Source organism: Narcine bancroftii, chromosome 9 (genome assembly GCF_036971445.1).
Source record: "Narcine bancroftii isolate sNarBan1 chromosome 9, sNarBan1.hap1, whole genome shotgun sequence".
Lineage (NCBI taxonomy): Eukaryota > Metazoa > Chordata > Chondrichthyes > Torpediniformes > Narcinidae > Narcine > Narcine bancroftii.
Window position 1 is genome coordinate 10,980,992 of NC_091477.1, and position 16,166 is coordinate 10,997,157.

The following is a 16,166-nucleotide window of genomic DNA, read 5'->3' on the forward strand; positions in this document are numbered from 1 at the left end:
GCCATGAGTGGATGTCCATGAGACACGGCCATGAGGGGATGTCCATGAGATACGATTATGAGTGGATGTCCATGAGACACGACCATGAGGGGATGTCCATGAGACACGACCATGAGTGGATGTCCATGAGACACGACCATGAGTGGATGTCCATGAGACACGATTATGAGTGGATGTCCATGAGACACGGCCATGAGTGGATGTCCATGAGACACGGCCATGAGTGGATGTCCATGAGACACGGCCATGAGGGGATGTCCATGAGACACGACCATGAGTGGATGTCCATGAGACACGACCATGAGTGGATGTCCATGAGACACGATTATGAGTGGATGTCCATGAGACACGGCCATGAGTGGATGTCCATGAGACACGGCCATGAGTGGATGTCCATGAGACACGACCATGAGTGGATGTCCATGAGACACGACCATGAGTGGATGTCCATGAGACACGATTATGAGTGGATGTCCATGAGACACGACCATGAGGGGATGTCCATGAGACACGACCATGAGTGGATGTCCATGAGACACGACCTGAGTGGATGTCCATGAGACACGATTATGAGTGGATGTCCATGAGACACGACCATGAGGGGATGTCCATGAGACACGACCATGAGGGGATGTCCATGAGACACGACCATGAGTGGATGTCCATGAGACACGACCATGAGTGGATGTCCATGAGACACGATTATGAGTGGATGTCCATGAGACACGGCCATGACTGGATGTCCATGAGACACGGCCATGAGTGGATGTCCATGAGACACGATTATGAGTGGATGTCCATGAGACACGGCCATGAGTGGATGTCCATGAGACACGGCCATGAGGCGATGTCCATGAGACACGACCATGAGTGGATGTCCATGAGACACGACCATGAGTGGATGTCCATGAGACACGATTATGAGTGGATGTCCATGAGACACGGCCATGAGTGGATGTCCATGAGACACGGCCATGAGTGGATGTCCATGAGACACGATTATGAGTGGATGTCCATGAGACACGGCCATGAGTGGATGTCCATGAGACACGGCCATGAGTGGATGTCCATGAGACACAACCAATAGTTGTGCCTCAAATACCTTGATGCAGGGCTCAAGCCCAAAATGTTGATTCTGGATCTTTATCATTGCTACATAAAATACACTGTTTGACCTGCCGGGTCTTTACTTCATTCACGGTGATCCTGCAGACCTTCGTGTTGTAATCGTGTTCACATTGAAGCAGCAAATTAAAAGTTTTTAAAAAGCAAGTGTTTGAAATCTGAAATAAAAACAGAAAATTATGTGAACATTCAGCGGGTTCATGCTTTGGGTCCCAGAACCGTTATTAGAACCATTCTGCCCAAGCGTCCAGGACGTGAAATAGATGATGCCTGACCAGTGGGATGTTTCTAGTGTTTTACCTTTTTATTGCATTTTCTACATCATCATGCACCGGCACATGCACGATCATAAAAGGTGCAATGTACATTATTTTATCAGTGCAGTATGGGATTGTAAAATTCCATGCTTGACTGCTTTCACATAGTGCATTGGGAAGGCAGTACAGGAGCCTGAGGATCAACACCTAGTGGCACAAGGACCACTTCTTCTCCTCTGAATGATTTCTGAATGGTCAATGAGCCACGGCCACTACCTCACTTTCTCCTATTTTCTTGTTTATTTTTATAGCAATATTGGCACTCTGATTGCTGCCCGCGAAACAATGTATTTCGTGGTATGTTTGTGACAATAAATTTTCATTCTGATTCTGAGTGAGCTAACTTAAATTCAGATTCATTTCTATTCAGTTGCAAAAGAAAAGTCCACTCCCAGAGTTCCTAACACAATACTGGAGGAACTCAGCAGGTCTCGCAGCCTCCATGGGAGGTTAAGGCATATCACCAATGTTGTGGGCCTGAGCCCTTCTTCAAAAGAGAGAGAGATAGTGTTTCATTACCCATCGTCAAACTCTGGTTATGCTAGAAACGATAGTTCTAGGACAATGGTTTTCAATGCAATGCACAGAAAATTCCTCACTATCCAGAATTTTCGAGCAACCCATAGCCTCAAGCAATGGGCAAAACAAAAAAAATCATGGAAAATAGGTTAAAAATATGAAAATTTGAAATTGGCTCCCCTGAGCGATTAGTTCACCAATCACGCGACGTGAACTCTCAAGCAACTGTCAAGTACACTTATCTGCCATCTACCAATCCCCATAAGTGCCAGATACCAGGGGCTTTACCATAAAATGTATAGAAGTAGAGAATACTAGAAAATTAATTATAACTCCACTGGGCAAAAACAAACTTGCACATGGAGTAATGTCAGTTGGAATCCTGGAGCAGACAGGAGAATGCAGATGGTGAAATTTGGAGCAATCTGTTAGAGAAACTCATGAGTCAAGCAGCATCAGCAGGAGAAAAAGAATGATCAATGTTCAGGCCAGAAACCTTCACAATGAAGGTGGCAAAGAGACCAGTGTGAAGCAGAGAACTCCCATTCATCAGTTTTCAAAACACAAGGCATTACTGAAGAATGAATATCTAGGCTTGGGATGTGAAGACTGGCTTAGAAAATTAAACAATTTTAAATTCATCCTTCCTTCTTGTGGTATATTGAGGAAGTAAGAATTGACTCAGCACTTGGAGTACTAAGAGCAGTTTTGGGCTCCTCGTTTAAGAAAGGATGTGCTGGTGTTAGAGAGAGCTCAGAAGAGATTAACAGGCTGATTCTGGGAATGAACGAGTTATCATATGAGGATCATTTGACAGCTCTTGGCCTGTGCTCATTAGAATTTAGGAAAACGAGGGGAGATTTCATTGAAACATTTTGAATATTGAAATACATGGACAGAGTAGATATAGAAAGGTTGTTTCCCATGGTGGGAGTGTCTAGGACAAGAGGGCACAACTTTAGGATTGAAGGGTGTCCACTTAGAACAGTTGTGGAGGAATTTCTTTAGCCAGAGAGTGGTGAATCTGAAGAATTTGTTGCCACAGGTGGTTGTGGAGGCCAGGTCATTGGTTGTACAGTATTTATGACAGAGATTGACAGGTTATTGATTTACCAGGGCATCAAAGTTATGGGGAGAAGGCTGGGCAGAGGGATTGAGTGGGGAAATGGATCAGCTTAAGATTTAAATGGCAGGGCAGACTTGATGGGCTGAATAACCTATTTCTACTCCTATGTCTTATGGTCTCATGGACATTTCCAGTTATCTGGTTTTAGATCATTGGAAATTGTAACAAAATAAGGTATGGGGACTTTCATGAAAAAAAGGGAGTTAATTTACAGGGAATTTTCAGAATCAGGATTTATTGCCATGAACAAGTTATGAAATTTTGTGTTTTCCGGTAGCATCATAGCGCAAACATACATATTATAACCATTTTATGTTAGTACCAAAAAAATAATAATTGTGCATGAAAAGTAAGGCAGTGTCTTTGTTTCATTGATTATTCAGGAATCTGATGTTAGTGGGGAAAAAGCTGTCCTTATTGCACTGAGTGCTCGTCTTTGGACTCCTGCACCTTTCCCCCTGGGTGGTGGCGATTTTTGTGGATAGAGGCTGCTTTTTTAAAAGACACCCCGTCATGTAGAGAACAGAGGATCTCCCATGCAGTCATGACAATATGGTGAATTTCTCTCAATGCAGTGTTCCTGTAAGGTATCGGTGTGGAGATCTGGAGTGTATAAACCTCCGCCTAGTGGTGTTCATTTGACGTGCAGAGATGTTCATGTGATAGAAAGACTGGTGTTTACACACCACCTTTATGTGACCTCAGGAAGTCCTAAAGCACTTCACAGCCATTGAAGTACTTTTGAAGTGTGGTCACTGTTCTAATGTAGGAAACAGGAGGTGGCTTTATACTGGCAAAATCCTAGTGGTACGCCTCCTAGAGGCATGGTAGAATTGTTAATTACAAAAATTGACTGCACAGGAAACAGCAAATTTTGGAAAACACCTAAAAAATGACAGCGACTACAAATTTACTGATCTTTAGGAGGAAGTAAAATTATCAGAGAAGCCTAAAAAGCATTTACAGTGTCAAGATATTCTGATTTTTAAAAAAAACCAAGGAATTGTATAATCCTAAATTTTTTTTAAAAAGTATTTTAACATCTTATGGTTAAATTGAACTTAATTCCACTTGTTCTTTTCACAGTGCTGTTGATTTATATGCCTGTGCATTAACTCAGTAAAATTACTGAAGAAATGTTCATAACTTATTTCCATTTTCTACTTAAAGCATTTCTAGGATGCAGGAAGGAAGGATTTTATTGCAGGGAGCTTGGATGACTTAACCAAATGGTGCTGGCTTTCTATCAAACGCCCACTGAAAGAACATCTAGTGCGGGGGTCTGACTCCAGAGAGCTCTCACAGCTGAAGAGCTGTCAAACAGGGATTAAGCGGAGATCAAGGATGGTCCTTTAGCTTCAGGGATTGTTGAATGGAAAAGAATGAAAAATGTGATGAGAGGGAAAAGAAATCTTCAGTGAAAAATAATATAAAAGGCTAAAGAATTAATCAGCCACTGGGGAAATTTCCCAATTTTCCAATACCCAGTTTCCCAAGAGTCAGATTTATTGTCAGAGCACAAACATGACGTCACATACAGCCCTGAGATCCTCTTTCCTGCAGGCGAGGCAGAATTACCGCTTATTGGCAGTGCAAAAAAAAAACTGATTCAACATGCACATGTAAACAAATAAAAAATTTAAATGAACTGACTGTGCAGTACAGAGAGAGAGAGAGAGAGAGAGAGAGAGAGAGAGAGAGAGAGAGAAAGAGAGAGAGAGTGAGTGTGAGAGAGAGAGAGAGAGAGAGAGAGAGAGAGAGAGAGATCAATAATGTGCAAATTAAATGAGTTGCTGATTGGGTTTGTTGTTGAGGAGTCTGATGGTGGAGGGGTAGCAGCTGATCCTGAACCTAGTGGTCAGAGTCTTGTGGCACCTAGACCTCTTTCCTGATGGCAGCAGCGAGAATAGAGCATGTGTTGGGTGATGCGGATCCTTAATGATTGCTGCTGCTCTCTGACGGCAACGTTCCCTGCAGATGTTCTCGATGGTGGGGAAGGTTTTACCCGTGATGTCCTGGGCTGTGTCCACTACCTTTTGCAGGGTATTATGGGGTATTGATGCCCCCAATACCAGACCATGATGCAGCCGGTTAGTACACTTTCCACCACACATCTGTATAAATTTGCCAAAGTTTCTAATGTCATGCCAAACCTCTGCAAACTCCTGAGGAAGTAGAGGTGCTGTTGTGCTTTCTACACAATGCCATTTGGGTCTTGGGTCCAGGAAGGATCCTCCAAGATAGAGACTCCCAAGAACTTAAATTTGCTCGCCCTCTCCACCTGTAATTCCCCAATGATCACTGGATTGTACACCCCTGGTTTCCTCTAGTTGAATTTTGGAAATAAATACCAATCACAATTTTCTATTGCCAATCAATGAATCCAATTGAAAAGATAGGGGATGATGTTGGATCAAGACTGTAATTCATGCCTCCACAGTTAAATCAACCTAAATATTATGATCTTCACTTCCTTACAAAAGAATGGTCTTGAATTGTGGGAAAAAATAGGAACCTGGGAATTTTTGGAAGGCTAAGGAAATTTGAAAAAAAAAAGAGAAATTGGAATTTTTCAAAAGGAACAAGATTAAAAGCAACATGGTAAGTGTCTCTTTGATGTCTCTTCGAGTTGATCCATTGGGCAAAAAGCCGCATAGTCTTGGAAGGATCCAAGTTCAAACTTGGGCCTACAGGGAGGTAGCTGCTTTTGGCAGAATCCCCTCGATTGGCCACACTACCCTTGGTTTAGGAAGGAGAAATCTCTCCAAGGCTCCCTGTCATCCTGGCTATCCGATGACACCTGCTGGAAGTGCATGTAGCATGTAAATATCAGGGGAAGATGCGATTGTGCCAGGATCTGCTGGTTCCTGTAGCTGAATAGCACACCACCTTCAGTGCCACCCATTGCCACAATTACACCAAGGGGGCACCGTGAGGGCTGCTGTGATTATCTCAAGGTGAGAAGTGAATCTTTCGGCAAGCAAAGAGGGAAAGAGGATAACAAATGAGAAAACCTTGTTTATCTCCCACAAATGACTGACAAATAAGGCAAAAGGAAAAATGCAAGGAAAAATAATAGATTATGTGATTAGATGAAAAAAAAATGTAAGAAAACAAACGATAACACACAGCACCTCAGGGAATGCCAGTATACATTAATCCCTCCAGGACTTTTCCCTTTGGATTTCCCTTCCTTCCTTCCTCAGCCTGTCTCTAATAGCTCCCTTGTTCCAGAAGGACAAAACTGGCCCTTTGTGACTACTCTAAGAGCAACATTAAAAACAGGAACAGGGAAATTGTAAACAGGCTGCTCCTGGCCTACAGGCCGAGGTGCACACAGCCTCGTCAGTGTGGTTTCTGCAGTGCAAAGAAACAGATCTTTGTTAGTTGGGGATTAGAGTGTGGGATTTCGGAGGCACTGCAAAGGCACGAGGGGTGTCTGAAGTAGAAGCTTTGTAAAAAGATACCTGCATTTTCTATCTGCCAACGGAAATCAGGCTTCCTATTTATACAATACATGTAATGTGATAACACTTCTTTGAGGGACTGTCAGGGGAAGCAATTGAACAAACTCTCCCACTGTCTCTCGGTTTAAACTTGTGCATATATTAAATGCACAGCGACCTCCTTCTATGAGGAGAATGCTTTTAACGTGTCACAATACAGCATTAACACTTTGAAGAACTTAGCTCTCTAGATCTTTTTTCCAATCATCCTGATAGTGGTTTAGAGATTAAAAATATTCCAAGCTTCTGCTCAAATCTTTTGTAAATTTATGTTTTTGCTCAGTAAAGGACATTGTGGCGGAAATTCTACTTTATTACAGTCAGTGTCAACTTAAAATGCCTCTGCATAACACATGGCTTTGCAGAATCCACAACCCAGTCATACATCACCGATTGATTAATGCAGCACTATCTGATTTTAAATGGATGTGTATATCCTGTCCACAACGAGGGGGTCAAGATTGGTCAAGCTCACTCGACCAATATAGATAAAGATGGCTTTCATCACACCACCTGAGCTGCATAGAAACAAGCCATAAAATGACTAATAAGTTCGCAAAGAATTACTACCTTCCAAGACACTGGGATTAGTGTAGGATTTGTGTAAACACATGGTTGATGATGGGTGAGGAGAGCATGAACTGTAAGGCCCATTTCGGTGCCGTACCACACTCCGTCTCGATAATGTTCAGGATATCTATAAATACTTTTACAACCAAAGGAATAGTAATGAAGTTCCACCACTGCTGTAATAGAGGAAATGTAATTGGTGTGGCAAGCTCCCACTAATAACTGTAATGTCCTTAAACCCTATTGCATTGGTTTTCATTAGAGCAGGCAACCAGGACAGGTCTGCACATAAAATATCCTTTAATGGAGGTCGTCATCACCAAAGGTTCCAAAGTACCAGAAACCATGTGATAGGGTACACACAGCATTCTTAAAGGTACATGCATACACATGCACCTTTTATCCAAGATTTTGTTCCTTTAAAAAAAGCAATAAAACTTTATGAATAATTACCAAACAAAAATTATACGTCATTAATTAAAGTTAGACATACTGCATAGTAACAGGTTGTGGTGCATTGTTAGACAGAATCAGACAGACACACAAAGATAAAGACTGTACAACAGGCTTTAATTCACAAAGATTTCCACAGAGCCAGGCTGGCTGTGGCTGCAGCAACTCTGAGTGAGGCCTCGGGAGGCCGGTGCAGGCTTATATCCCGGAGGGTGATAGACACCCGACTGGGTGGGGCTTGATCCATTCAGGCCAGGTGTTGTCCCCTTACACTCCTGCAGGTACAGAGGTTGCCCCCTGCAGTAGACCAGTGGCGTACCACCACATTCACCCCCTTCTTTAAAATTGTCCCGGAAGAGGTGGGGGGAGGGCAGTAACAAGGAATCGCACCCACTATGGACATACAATATTTACAGGTTGAGATGATTCGGCGGCCGCCGGGGTCTCTGTGACCATCGTAGGACTGGCTCCATGTCACTGGTCAGAGGGGAAGTGGGGGGGGGGGGGGGGCAGGTGACAGGGGTGTGTGTGGCTGGTGTGGTGCCGCGCGGAGGGGTGGGGAGATCATAGAGGGCCGCTGAGGTGCCGGCAGGTTTAGAGTGGCACACTTTTGCAAAGTTGCCTTTCTTGCTGCATCGGGAGCAATACTGGTTCCTAGCTGGGCAGTTTTGGCGCGATCGTCGATCTGACCCACACCAGGACCCACAGTACTTACAGGGGTGCCGGGCGCCTGCCGCAGTGACGTTCTCCTCCCCAGCTCAGCCTGGGGCTGCAGCTGCAGTGTGAGAGGGCCATGAGGGAGCCTGGGGGAACTTGGAATCGAAGGCTTCGACGTGCAGGGCTGCTGCTTCCAGGGTTTGGACCACTTCCACAGTCCTGGTTCAGACTGTTGTCTTCCAGCAGCTTCTGCCGGATAGCCCTCGAGCGTAGGCCTCAGACGAAGGTGTCCCGGTTCAGCCACTCGACCTCCTCTACACCTACCCTGGGTTCAGCCAGACACGGTCGGGCCAACTCTCGCAAGTGTCCCAGGTAAGACTCAGCCATCTCCCTGGGTTGCTGGGCTCGGGTGTGAGGAGGTACCTTGCACAGACCACATTCATGGTCTCAAGTTCTCAAAAGTGTTCATTGCACTCTTGTACGTGGAGCAGCCTTTGGTTACCTGGAAGGCTCAGGGACCCAACTTTGACTGGAGTAGGACCAACCTCTTCCGATCGGAGTCCAAGATGTCGCCCTTGTGTGGCTCGATGATTGCCTCGACTGCGTGTTGCCAGATCTCGAAGTGTGTCTGGGCTTCCGGGTCGACTTTGAGGCTCCCTGCACACAAGAGTTTTTCCATGGCAGCCGTGGGAAAATTTTGTGGATTAAATTGTGGTGCGTTGTTAGACAGAATCAGACACACACAAGGTAAAGACTGTACCACAGGCTTTAATCCACAAAGACTTCCACAGAGTCAGGCTGGCTGTGGCTGCAGCAACTCTGAGTGAGGCCTCAGGAGGCTGGCACAGGCTTATATCCCGGAGGGTGATTGACACCAGATCTGGTGGGGATTGATCCATTCAGACCGACTGATTGACAGCTGGCCAGGTGTTGTCCTGTCCCCTTACACTCCTGCAGGTACAGAGATTGCCTCCGGCAGTAGGCCGCTGGTGTACCACCACACAGGTCATTTCAGCCCACGTGCCCGTGCAGCCCAATTACACCCAATTAACCTAAGGCCCTGCTGCGCTTTTGAAAAGTGGGAGGAAACAGGAGCATCCGGAGAAGACCCACAAAGACACAGGAAGAACGTACAAACTCCTTACAGACAGCGCCGGATTCAAACCTTGGACCCTGGTGTTATAACAGCATTGCGCTAACCGCTACGTTTACCATGCCGGCCAACTGTTTCAATACATATTTTTAAAATTTAGGTTAGGTACTTACATGTAAGCACATGTTTAACAATTATAAATTTAATCAGTGAATGCATTTCCTGAACTTCTGTGACTTTCTCCATTGCTGCTTTTGTTACTTTTTAGCTGCTCTCTCCAGTAATCATTCCTCTGGATGGATTGCCTCCTTCTTCAGGGTGGGGGTAGTCCGGTTAAAGGTCTCTTGTGACACACAAGTGACTGCAGATGCTGGAATCTGGAGCAAAGAAAAAAAATCCGCTGGAGGAACTTGGCAGGTCCAGCAGCATCAGTGGAAGAAAAAGAATGGTTGGTTTCAGGCTGGAGTCCTTTGTCAAGGAGGTCTCCTGAGTTGCTTGTTCCATGCTTTGCCCAACAGAGGTTTTGTCAGAGATGTGCTAACATAGACTGGCTCATCTCATGTGTCCTGATTTTGATCACTGCCCCAAGCATTGTGTGTGGCCTTCATCGGTCATGATCGACTATGGGTATTGCGCATCTGGTAGTCACTGAGCTGGAGTGGCCGCTCCAGGGCACAATGGAGATCCATCTGTTGCCCATGATGTGAGACCGCCGCCCCGCCCCCCCCCCCCCCCCCCCCCCAACTTCAGGTAGCCCTGGTACATCAAGCTCTCATCTCTATAAAGGTTTAATCTCTGCAAACCCTCTGTCCCAATTCATTGCACCTCAATAAGGGGATGCCATACCACTTCCATTCAAGAACATCTGTACGAGTAGTCTTTGTAATCTTGCTGACCCTGACTGCAAATCACCTTCAGCAACTTGCAGCTGAAAAATTCCAGGTTCCACTGGATTTATTGCCTCCTCATCTGACAGGGTTAACAGGTAGTTTTCAATGGAGTAATCCCGGTGTGATGGCAAGATATCCCACATGCAGCTACCAGCATTGAAATGACTGTCTTGGGCCTGTAATTTGCCACAAGGAGTGTACAGTCTAAAGACGACAAATCTTGAACAAAATGCCCAAAACTATTTTGTTTCATCTCTGTATCGTTGTCCTCACTGGAGATGAAGAATTGAGGAACTAGGTTTTATTACCATGGGTGTTGAGACCACTCAGACCACAGCTGAAGGCTCGACAGCTAAAACCATACACTTGTTGGACCAGGAAAGATTCACCTTCAAACTTTGCTCTGTGTGATCTCTGTGCCAATGTAATGGAAGATTCTGACTTGTTTTTTTTTACAATCTTGACAATTACTCCAGAACCAGCTTTGCATACCATCTTGGGAAAAGGATTCAATGTGGCAGCAAATCCAGTAATAACTTCTGAGTAAGACTGAAACTTTTCCAGGAAAGGCTTAAGCTCAGTAACATTGATTGATTCTTGAGCATCCCACACTGCTACCATCCTCTCTGCTGATTCTAGTCAATTCTGAAGCCCAGTTAACCATCTTCAAGCAGCAAAAATGTACTTTTGTTCTATTTCAGCTCCACAATGTGGTACTGGTGTCTCCCAAAGGCGCTACCCTTCAAGTGGTTGCTGTCTGTGTGCCAATGAAGATATCACCTTGACGTAATAGAGGGGTGGCCAAACCATGGCTTGTGAGCCACATGTGGCTCTTTGACATTTAACGTGCAGATCATGGACATATGTTGTCTGAGACAGAAACTGTAGGAGCCAATGTTCACAATGGTAGTTTTAGTGCATGAGGCTTGTGATTGTGTGATTGTGACATGTAGGGCAGTAAAATTAGCAGAATGTTAGTGTGATCCAAGTCATCTGCCCTCTAGAGCTCACGGCGCCCTAACCGCCGTCTCTCGCCTAGGCCCCGGCCGCCACCCACTGGAGTCCCCGACACCTCAAATGCAGACTCTCGTCTAGGCCCTGGCTGTCTTCCCATCTGAACTCCTGGCACCCCAAATACAGACTTACCACCCAACCTCATCCTGGCCGGTCACCCACCCATCTGATCTTACAGTGCCCCAATTGCTGACTTGCAACCTGGTCCCGCCCGGCCATCCGAGCTCCTGACACCCCAAACGCAGATTTATCAATGCAAGCAAAATATTTGTTATGTACATGTGTACTTTTTGATTACTAATACAAATTATCAGTTTAAAATCAACATACATGAATAAATATTATTACCTGCATGTGTTTCTTAATATTTATATAACATTTTTGTCACAAAATGTGCATGGAAGAGTAAAATCATGTAAATAATATTCTTTTCACGACTTGCAGCTCTCAAACATTTGAAATTTATTGTATGTAGCTCTTAAGTTCAGCAAGTTTGGCTATGCCTGACATAAACATACTGTACCTGAGGATTTGCTTGTATGTTGCAACCTGAAAGATCTCCAGGGAGGATTTAACATTGTACTTGAATTATTGTGGCAAATAAACTCAAGCTTAGGGCCCAAATAATTAGTCACAGGGCAAGCAAATTGTGCATATTACTGGTGAGGTGGCTTTAGTCTGCTCCAGACAATTAAAATCTTGTCAATCTGCAAATTCCAATCATAACATTTGAGTCGCTAAAAAAATACTCAACAGGTTAGGTAGCACCCATGGGTAGAAAAGGTCAGCCAATGTTTTGGATTGGGACCCTTTATTGAGACCATTTACTGACCATTTCTACCCATGGATGAGTTTCTCCTGCAGCACATTATTTGCTCAAGATTCCAATATCTGCATTTTCTGTGTTGGATATGGCTCAGTGGAAACATCCAAGCCCCCCCAATGGTTATGGCCAAAGCCTTTCTTGACAATCTTTGCCTAGCTTTTCTTATTGGAGGTGAAGATTTGAGAGGTGCACATAACTGGCAGCTTCAGGCTGATTCTACCACAGGCTAGAGTGACTCCATTCAACACAGGATTCACACACAAGTTGCAATGGCTTTTCTAATGTACAAGGAAGCAGTTACGATCAAACTTTGTTGTACAAGGATAGATGCCATCTTAGGCCAAAGATTAGCACCACTAATTTGAGTTTGTTTTTGAGGAGTCTGATTGAGTTTGTCGTTGAGGAGTCTGATGTTGGAGAGATAGCAGCTGTTCCTGAACCTGGTGGTGTGAGTCTTGTGTCACCGATACCTCTTTCCTGATGGCAGCAGCGAGAACAGAGCTTGTGCTGGGTTCTGAGGATCCTTGATGAATTCTCCTTATTGAATCTATTTCCATTATAAATCTGGACAGCGATTTCCAGACCATAAATGCCGCACAGATATATTGTTTCCTTGTGTTACCTCTGAACCTTTAGCCATGCCTATTAAAACTGTCCTTCTAAAACTGATTCTTGTTCTTTGCTATCAAACCCATTAATCGTTTTGAACACCTCAATCAATTCTCCTCTTAAACTTCTCTGTTTTTGAGGTGAATAGCCCTAATTTCTCCAGCATTTCCCTGTAACTGAAGTTCTTCTTCCCTGTTTCCAGTCTAATAAATCTATTCTTTGCCTACTTCAAAACCTTGACATCCTTTTTAAAGCATGAATTAAGCACTCCAGCTGAGCCCCAATCTGAAGTTAAGACAAGCCTCTTTTCTTTCTTTTGTACTCTTTATTAGTACTTAATCCTGCAAGATATATTTTAACAACTTTTTACATTGATCTTTCACCTCTAATGCTTTGTGAACATACACTGTTCCTGTACCACATGCAGTATGACAGAACAGAAGGAGATTCAGCCCATCAAGCCCATGCCAGCACCAGATCAAGCCTATCAGTTCAATTCCTCAAAACCCCTGTAGAACGTGCAAATTATTTTCTCTCACTGGCCCATCAACCTCCATTTGAATTTATTTTGCAATTAAAGGGCGATTTATGGCCTCCAGTTAACATATCAGCGTATCTCTGGGACGTAGGAGGAAACCACAGGTGACAGGAGAATGGACGAAGAAAGTAGCCAAGGTCAGAATGAAACCCAACACCCTGGTAGAGCAGCAGAACCATCTGCTGTGCCCTCATGGGCCTGTGCTGTCAGGTTGAGTGAATGAAACTTATTGTCATATACATTTGTACAATGTACAAATGCAACAAAAATCTTATTTGCTACAGATACATAAAACACACCATGTGTAACAATAGATTTTCATATTTCAGCTTTATTGTCAGGGGGCATATATGACATCATTTACAACCCTGAGATTCTTTTTCCTGCAGGCGAGGCAGAATTACCACTTACTGGGGCTGCAAAAATAAATTGGACTCAATGAACACATGGGAACAGATAAAGAAATGTAAACAAACTGACTGACTGTGCCCTTGGATGAGTGAGTTCATCGTTGAGGAGTCTGATGCTGGAGGGGTAGAAGTCATTCCTGAACCTGGTGGTGCGAGTCTTGTGGCACTGATACCTCTTTCCTGATGGCAGCAGTGAGAACAGAGTGTGCGTTGGGTGGGGTGGATCCTCGATGATTGTGACTGCTCTCCGACAGCAGCGTTCCCTGTAGATGTTCTTGATGCTGGGGAGGGGTTTGCCTGTGACATAATAAGAAGAAAGATAAGGACATAAGTGGAAGAGGAAAAATTAAACAGTAATACATATGTGCTGATTCAGTATTGCAGACAGATCGTTGATGGACTTGTAGAAATGTTATTGTTGGGTGAGACGTGAGGTTCAAAAGCCTGATAGCTGTTGGGAATAATCTATTCTTGAACCTAGAGGTACTGAACTTTAGGCTTCGATACCTGCTTCCTAAAGGTAATAGCTGGAAGAAAGCATAGCCATGGGTCTTTTTATGAGGTTGGCAGCTTCTTTGATGCAGTGCCTCGATGGGAGATTTGTCCCTGCGATGGACAGCTGTGTCTGCCGCTTCCTGCAGCATTCTGCATTCCTGGGCACTCAACATGAAACCATTCAGCATGCCCTCCACAGGCCATGTTGAATCTCCTCAAAAAAAAGAGTAGAGTTATTAGTGTTCCTTCTTCATTGTTGTCTCAGTGTACACTAACCATCTGAGACTCTCATATTCATATGAGAGTCCATATGAAATCATATGAACCAATATGGATTTATTCATTTGTATATATGGGTGGCATGGTTGGCATAACGGTTAACGCAATGCCTTTTCACCGCCAGCGATCAGGATGGTGATTGAATCCCTTGCTGGCTGTGAGGAGTTTGTATGTTCTTCCGTTTAGGTGTGGTTCTCCCCAGGGCTCTGGTTCCCTCCCACATTCAAAACATACCAGGAATGTAGATTAATAGAGCGTAAATTGGACAGCACAGACTGTGGGGCCAGGTACAATTCCAATGTGATCAACAAGTTTGCCGTTGACACCACAGTTGTTGGCAGAATCACAAACGGCAATGAGGAAGTGTACAGGAGGGAAATCAGCTCGTTGAGTGGTGTAGCGACAACAATCTTGTGCTCAATGTCAGCAAAACCAAGGAGATGATTGTGGACTTGAGGAGGAAGTCAGTGGAACATGACCGAATCCTCATCAAGGGCTTAGTAGTGGAGAGGGTCAAGAACTTCAAATTCCTGAATGTCAACATCTTTGAGGATCTGTCCTGGAAACTTCAAGTTGATGCAATCAGAAAGAAGGCTTGCCAGCGGCTATACTTTGTGAGGTGTCCGAGGAGATTCGGTACGTCACCGAAGACTCTCATAAACTTCTACAGGTGGACCGTGGGGAGCGTCCTGGCTGGTGGCATCACTGTTTGGTACAGAGGCATCAAATCTCAGAACAAGGATAAACTCAAGAGGGTTGTTAACTTGGCCTGCGACATCACAGGCACCAGACTTCTACATGAGGCAGTGTCTTAAAAAAGCATCTTCTACACTCAAAGGCCCCCACCATGCAGGCCATGCTCTCTTCACTCTGCTACCATCAGGAAAAAAAGGTATAGGAGACTAAAGACGAGTGCTCAACGTCACAAGACAGATTATTCCCACTGCCATCAGATTCCTGAGCAATCACTGCCCTATTTTTCGTGTCCTATTACTTTAGATTTTTTATATAGTAATGTTGTAAGATGGTTATAATATGAATGTTTACACTGTGACGCTTCCACAAAACACCAAATTTCATGACTTGTTCATGACGATAAATTCTGATATTGATTCTGATTCTGGTACATCTCATCCCAATCTGAGATTTTATAAAACCTGTTTAAAAGTCCTCTCTGCTTTGTGTTCTTTAACTGGTTAATACCCATCCACAATTTAATCTAATGGATCATGATTTTGTTATAAATTTTCAGTAATATACAAATTTCAAGTCAAGTTTATTATCATCTGATTGCGCAAGTTCAACCCAATGAAACAGTGTTCTCCAGTCCTCACTGCAAAACATGCAGACACACACCAGTCATAACATACATACAGACAAACAAACAATACAAATGCAGGACAAGTATTCATCTATACAAATATATAAATGTTATTTTGTTAATATGAGAGTCTCGGATGGTCAGTGTGAGCAGTTCCTTTGGTCGTTCAGCATTTTCACTGCCCATGGGAAGAAACTGTTCTTCAGCCTGGTGGCATTGGCTCCGATACTCCTGTATTTCTTCCATGATGGGAGCAGCTAAATGATGCTGTATGCAGGGTGGGATGGGTCCTCAATGATTTTGCGCACCCTCTTCAGGCAATGATCCCAGGAGATCACGTCGATGGGAGGGAGGGAGATCCTAGGATCCTCTCTGCCACTCTTATGGTAATTATGGGTGAACAAAATTGTTCTCTCTG

At 44.2% G+C, this 16,166-nt stretch overlaps 1 protein-coding gene across 1 annotated transcript in view; it reads right to left on the bottom strand.

Moving 5' to 3' along the window:
- Positions 1-13,575: 13,575 nt before the first annotated feature.
- LOC138743191 (uncharacterized) overlaps positions 13,576-16,166 on the bottom strand; it is a 61,185-nt gene continuing 58,594 nt past the window's right edge. The window contains exon 4 of the mRNA XM_069898136.1: positions 13,576-13,950. The gene's annotated coding sequence lies outside the window, so the exon portion shown is untranslated. The remainder of the gene's footprint in view (positions 13,951-16,166) is intronic.